At 41.6% G+C, this 6,054-nt stretch overlaps 1 protein-coding gene across 12 annotated transcripts in view; it reads left to right on the forward strand.

Moving 5' to 3' along the window:
• The window catches only part of ZMYND11 (zinc finger MYND-type containing 11), a 133,557-nt gene that overhangs the window by 125,247 nt on the left and 2,256 nt on the right, over nt 1–6,054 (forward strand). The gene's annotated exons all lie outside the window — the stretch shown is intronic.

A 6,054-nucleotide genomic window follows, 5' to 3' on the forward strand; every position in this document is an offset into this window, starting at 1 on the left:
ATTTTGAGTTAACTTCAGTGTTTGAGCAACGAAAGTGAATCTAGTTTCGTTCTGCTGCACGTGGCTGTCCAGTTTTCTGCCTTTCATTGACGAGACTGCCTTCTCCTGTTGTTCTCTTCCACCCCTTTGTTGTAAACGCATCAAGCAGACAGTGCAGGTTTGTTTCTGGGCTCTCTGCTCCACTGAGCTGTGCATCTGTTTTCATATCAACACCAGATTGCTTTCATTTATACCCATTTTTTAAATGAGGAATTGTATGAGCTTATGAGCTTATGAACAGAGTGACTAAAGAAACACTCTGCTTGTCATGTCTGGTAGATGGGTAAATACAATTAAATCTCACATTACAAAATAATAGAACGTTGCCGGACAGAAAGTATGTAGGTATGCCAAAGTATTTCAGATGCCAGAAAATGGATGTTAAGATGAGATACTAACAACAGAATGTAGTACGGATAGTACACTCTTGGAATACACCCACAAAGAAAGGGAGAGATCAAGAATGAAGGAGTGCACGCCTAAATAAATGTCAGGGTACTTGAGAGAAAGGATGGCACTGCCTAAGACACAATTTAAAGGTGGGGAAATGAAGAAAGAAGTTAAAACACCTGGTCGAGACTCACATGAGTAATGAGCACATGCCCAGGATTTAAACTCAGATGGGATTCATTTCAGCTGTTTCCAAAATTAAAACATGCTGTCCATGCTTTTCTAATAGTAACTTTACTGAAATTGCAGTAAGGATCACAGGAGACATCTCAAAAGATTGATTTTGATAAAAAAGCACAGCGTATGCAATGAGGAAGAACGAGGGTAGAATCTTAGGTACCACAGTGTAGACTGCTCCGCCTGGTCCCATCCCTGGGACTCATCTACCTTTATAGGTCATTCTGTCTGTATGGACCACCTCCAGGTGCCGACACCAAGTGCATCCTTCTCTTCCTCGCCAGTACTGGTTCATCCTCACTGTGTGTGTCTGGGGTCTCACTTTTCTGTTGCCAACTCAGCTTGAAACTGTAGTGTTTAGGTTCCCCGAGTCCAAACAGCCCAAACTAGATGAATTCTTCACCTTTGTGTAGACCAGTTTTTCACCCTCAGTTCTGTTCACATTTGGGCCAAGAATTTCTCGTACACAGGCTGCCCTGTGTACCATAGATGTTCAGCAGCATCCCCAGTGTCCACCAGGAGTGCCTGTTCTCCCCACCCAGGTTGTGACAATCAAAATGTCTCCAGATGTTGCCCAATAAGATGAAGGCTGAGAACTGAGCACTAGTTTCGGGTCAAAAGTGACCTTGATAATAGCATATCCAGTGGAGAGATACAAGTGAAAGAGTGCCTTCGGACTAAGAAAGGAAAGAGAATAATTGGAAGTAGGAAGTCTGGCAATTCTTGCAAGGAGTTTGTGAAGGGGAGCAGAAAAACAGGGGGGTCGATTGAAAGAGATGTGAGATGGAGTATTTTTTAACTGTGCTTAAACACACATAACAGTGAAGACGGTAAATTTTAAGTGTACGCTTCAGTGGTATTAAATATACTCCTGTCGTACAACTATTACCACAACTTTTTTACCTTGTAAAGCGGAAACACTTTACCTGCTAAATAACTCACGCCCTGCTCCTGGTAACCACCATTCTGTTTTGTCTTCAGGACTGCGACCGTTCTAAGTATCTCTTATAAGTGTGAGCAAATATATTTGTCCTTTTATAACTGGCTATTTCACTTAGCATTATGCCCTTAAGATTCATCCCTGTTGTGGCACAAGGAAGGTATCTTTTCTTTTTCGGGGTAAATAATGTGACACTCTGCACATGCACTGCACTCAGCTGTGCGTGTACTTGCCGATGGACGCTGGGGTTGCGTCCATGTGTTTGCTGTTGTGAATAATGCTGCTCTGGACATGGGTGGACACATCGTTTTGAGACCTTGCTTTCAGTTGTTTTGGGTATGTAGCCAAAGTGGGGCTGTGGAATCTTATGGTAATTCTGTTTTTAAGTTTTTGAGGAAATACTCGACTGCTTTCCACAGCAGCCATACTATTTTACACTCTTACCAACAGTGCACACATGGGGTTTCAAATTCTCTCCCAGATAGTAGCCATTCTGACAGGTGCGAGGCAGTATCTGATTGTGGCTTTGATTTACATTTCCCTGATGATCAGTGACATTCAACATCTTTTCATGCTTATTGGTCATTCTTGTATCTTTGGAGACCTGTCTCTTCAACTTCTTTGCCCATTTTTGAATCAGGTTGGTTGGTAGTTTCACAGGTTCTGTATCTCTTGTGGATAGTAATTGCTCACCAGATCCATGATTCACAAATGTTTTCTTTCAGTCTGGGAGTTGCCTTTCTACTCTGTAGACCATGTCTCCTGTCGTACAAAACTTTAGAATTTTTATGAAGTCCACTCTCTTTTTTCTCTTTTGTTGCCTGTGTCCTTGGTGACATCCAAGAAATCATTGCCAAATCCAGTGTTGTGAAGCTTTGTGCTGCATATTCTTCCAAGAGTTTTACTGTCTGGGGCCTTACATTTAGGTCTCTGACCGATTTCGAGTTAATTTCTGTATCTGCTGTTAGGGAGGTGCCCAGCCGCCTCCTTTGTGTGTGGAGATGCAGTTTTCCCAGCTGTGTTGGTTGAAAAGACCGGGTTCCCCATTGAGAGGTCTTGGCCCCCTTGTCAGAAACCCTTTCACTGTATATGTGAGGGTCTCTTTCTGGGCTCTCTCTTCGATTGCATTAGTCTGTATGTCTGGTTATGCCAATGCCACGTGGTTTGCCTACTCTAGCTTCGTGTAGTAGGTTTGAGATGAGGAAGTGTGAGTCCTCCAGTTTCTCCTTAGTTTTAGACTATCTGGGTTATTTAGGGTCCACTGAGATTGCACGTGTTATTTCAGGATGGGTTTTCTATATCAGAAAAAAATGTCAACGGGATTTTGATAGGAATTGCACCGAATCTGTAGATTGCTTTGGGTAATACGGACATTTTAACGATATATGAATTCTCCCAGTCCACAAACATGGGATGTGTTTCCACTTACATCTTTACTGTCTTTCAGCAGTGTTTGGCAGTCTTCATCGTGCAAGCTTTTCTCCTCCTTGGTTAAGTCTGTTCCTATCTTAGTTGTCTTTGATTTGAAATAGAATTTTTTTCATGCTTTCCTTTTGAGATTGCTCGTTGTTCCTGTTAGAAATGCAGCTGATTTTAGGACCTTCCATCCGCCTCCTTTGCTGAATTCATTTGTTCTCATAGCTTTGATGTGGAGTCTTATGCATAGAAAACTCTAAAGATGGAGCCATATACAAACCAGGTAAGTTTAGTTCTTTTCAAGTAGGGGTGTCTCTCTTGTTTGCCTGATGCTGTGGCTATACTTCCTGTAGTTGAATACAGGTGGTTAAAAGTGGGTGCCTTCTTGCCTTATTCCTGACTTTAGAGGAAAACTTTCAGTCTTACTGACTCTGATGTTTGCTGTGGGTTTTTCATATTGTGGCAGTTTCCTTCTATTCCTCTTCTGCTGAGTGATTTTTATCATGAAACGGTGTGTTGCATTTTTGTCTGATGCTTTTTCTACATTAGCTGAGATGATCATGTGTTTTTTTTTCCTCATTATGTTGATGTAGCATATTACACTGATCGATTTGGTGGTGTATAATCCTTCTATTCTCCTGAATTCCATTTGCTAATATTTTGTTGAGGATTCTATCCCAGTGTCCATAAGCCATGTTGATCTATAGATTTTGTTTCTTGTAGTGTGTCTGTCTGCCTTTGATATCTGGGTTATGCTGCATTCATAGCATGAATTTAGGGAAGTGTTTCTGGGGTGTCTGGGTGGCTCAGTCAATTGAGCATCTGACTTCAGCTCAGGTCATGATCTCGCAGTTCTTGAGATCGAGTCCTGCGTCAGGCTCTGTGCTGACAGCTCAGAGCCTGGTGCCTGCTTTGGATTCTGTTTCTCCCTCTCTCTGCCCCTCCCCTGTTCATGCTTGCTCTCAAAAATAAATAAACATTAAAAAATTTTTTTTTAATAATAAAGGAAGTGTTTCTGCCTCTTTGCAGTTTTTGGAAAAGTTTGGGAAGAATTGCTATTAATTCTTGTTTAACTATGTGCTAGTATTTAGCATCACCAGCAAATCCAGTGCTTTTTTTTTTTGAGATTTTTTAATTAATAATTCAGTCTGCTTAAATTTGAGTTAGTCTTAGTAGGTTTTGTGCTTCCGGGAGTTTTTCCATTTTATCCAGGTTATTCAGTTTTCTGATGTGGAATAGTTAATGGTACTCTTAGAATCCTTCATATTTCTGTAGAATCCACAATAAGATTTCTGATCTTAGGAATTTGAGTTCTCTCTCTTCTTAGTCCATCTAGCTAAAGATTGTCCATTTTGTCAATGTTTTCAAAGAACCATCTTTGGATTTCATTGATTTTTGTCTGTTTTTCTGCTCTAATTTATCTCTGCTAAACTCTTTATTATCACTTCACCTTGTAGGACTTCACCTGAGTACTTCTTGCAGGGCAGGTCACAAGTTCCCTCAGCTTTTGTGTATCTGGGAATGTTAAAATTTATCCTTCGCTTTTACAAGGACAGTTTTTCTGAATATAGGATTCTGCATTGACAGTATTCTCTTTTAGCACTTGGAATATATCAGTCTTCTGGCCTCCTGGTCTGGTAAGAAATCTGGTGGTGATATACTGATGATCCTTTGACATGTGACAGTTTGTTTCTTTGTACTGCTTTCATGATTCTCTTTTAACTTGGGCTTTTGAAAATTTGGAGAAAATGTGTCTTGATGTGTGTCTCATTGAGGTCATCTGACTTGGAATTTGTTGAGTTTCTTGGATATTTACGTTCATATCTTTTATCGGATTGGCAAGTTTTCAGCCATTATGTCTTCACATTCTCTCTCCGCGTTCCTCTCTCCTCCTGGACTCCCATAAGGAGTATCTTGGTGCATTGGATGGTGTTCCCCAAGGTCTTTCAGGTTCTGCTCATTCTTCTTCTGTCTTGTTAATTTTCCATTGTCCTGTCTTCACTCAGATCTGTCTTTGAATTCCTCTAGAGAATCAGTGTTTTGCTTTAAAGGACTTTTCAGTTCTGGATTTTCTTTCTCATTTCTTTATTTTAGAGCATGAGCGGGGGAGACAGGCAGGGGTGGGGGATGGGGCGAGTCTTAAGCAGGCTCCATGCTCAGCATGGAGCCTGACACGGGGCACAATCTCACAGGATCCCAGGGTTAAACCCTGTTAACTTTAACTCTCTCCACATTTCTCTTTAACACTTGTCCTAAAGATACTCAAAGAATTAGATAACATCTCTGCCATTAAGGGCCTTTTCAGGGACAGCCTTTTTCTCAGTACGCCTTTGTTATTTTTGTTGTTATGGTTGGACACTGGAAGCTAATAACGTGGTAACTCTAGAACTCCTTTCTCCCCTCTTCAGCTTCGCTGATTTTTATTGTAGGCTTGGTGCTGAGGATCAGTTTGAGGCATAAACTTAAGGACTTTTTGGGTCTTTTCTGAGTGTTTCCTTGGACATGCACTCTTATGTGCAGTTAGTTTTACATATACACTGTTGCCACCATGCAGCTGGTGGTAGGGGGCAGCGGCTAAAGTGCTAAGAGCTGAAATTGACTAAAATTAACCAGAAGTTACTGTCCACAACTTACCCTGGGAATAGCCAGCCTTCAACAGACTCCATAGTTGCAAAATAGTTCCTGAAGACTGATTCTACCAATGCAGTTGTCCACATGGGGAGAGATTCCTGGTGCTTCCTGCCCTGCCATCTTTCCAGAATCCTCTCTATTTAGGTTCGTATGCTAATGGGAATGAGCAGTAGAGGTGAGAGGTTTCTGTGCCAGGTAAGCTCACATTTGCTGCTGACTAAATGCTGCAGCTTCCATTGCCCTGTTGTTCCTGCCGTTCAGCTTGGTGCATAAAGCATACTTGATGTTCTTGGTGATACGGCTGAAGGTTGAGCCACAAATATCTTTAAAAGCAGAGCTTCGCAGGTCTCCAGTGTTAACCGCTCTCCAGTTTAAACGCGGCCCTGATTTCTCGTCTGCAG

Source organism: Panthera leo, chromosome B4, assembly GCF_018350215.1.
Source record: "Panthera leo isolate Ple1 chromosome B4, P.leo_Ple1_pat1.1, whole genome shotgun sequence".
Classification (NCBI taxonomy): domain Eukaryota; kingdom Metazoa; phylum Chordata; class Mammalia; order Carnivora; family Felidae; genus Panthera; species Panthera leo.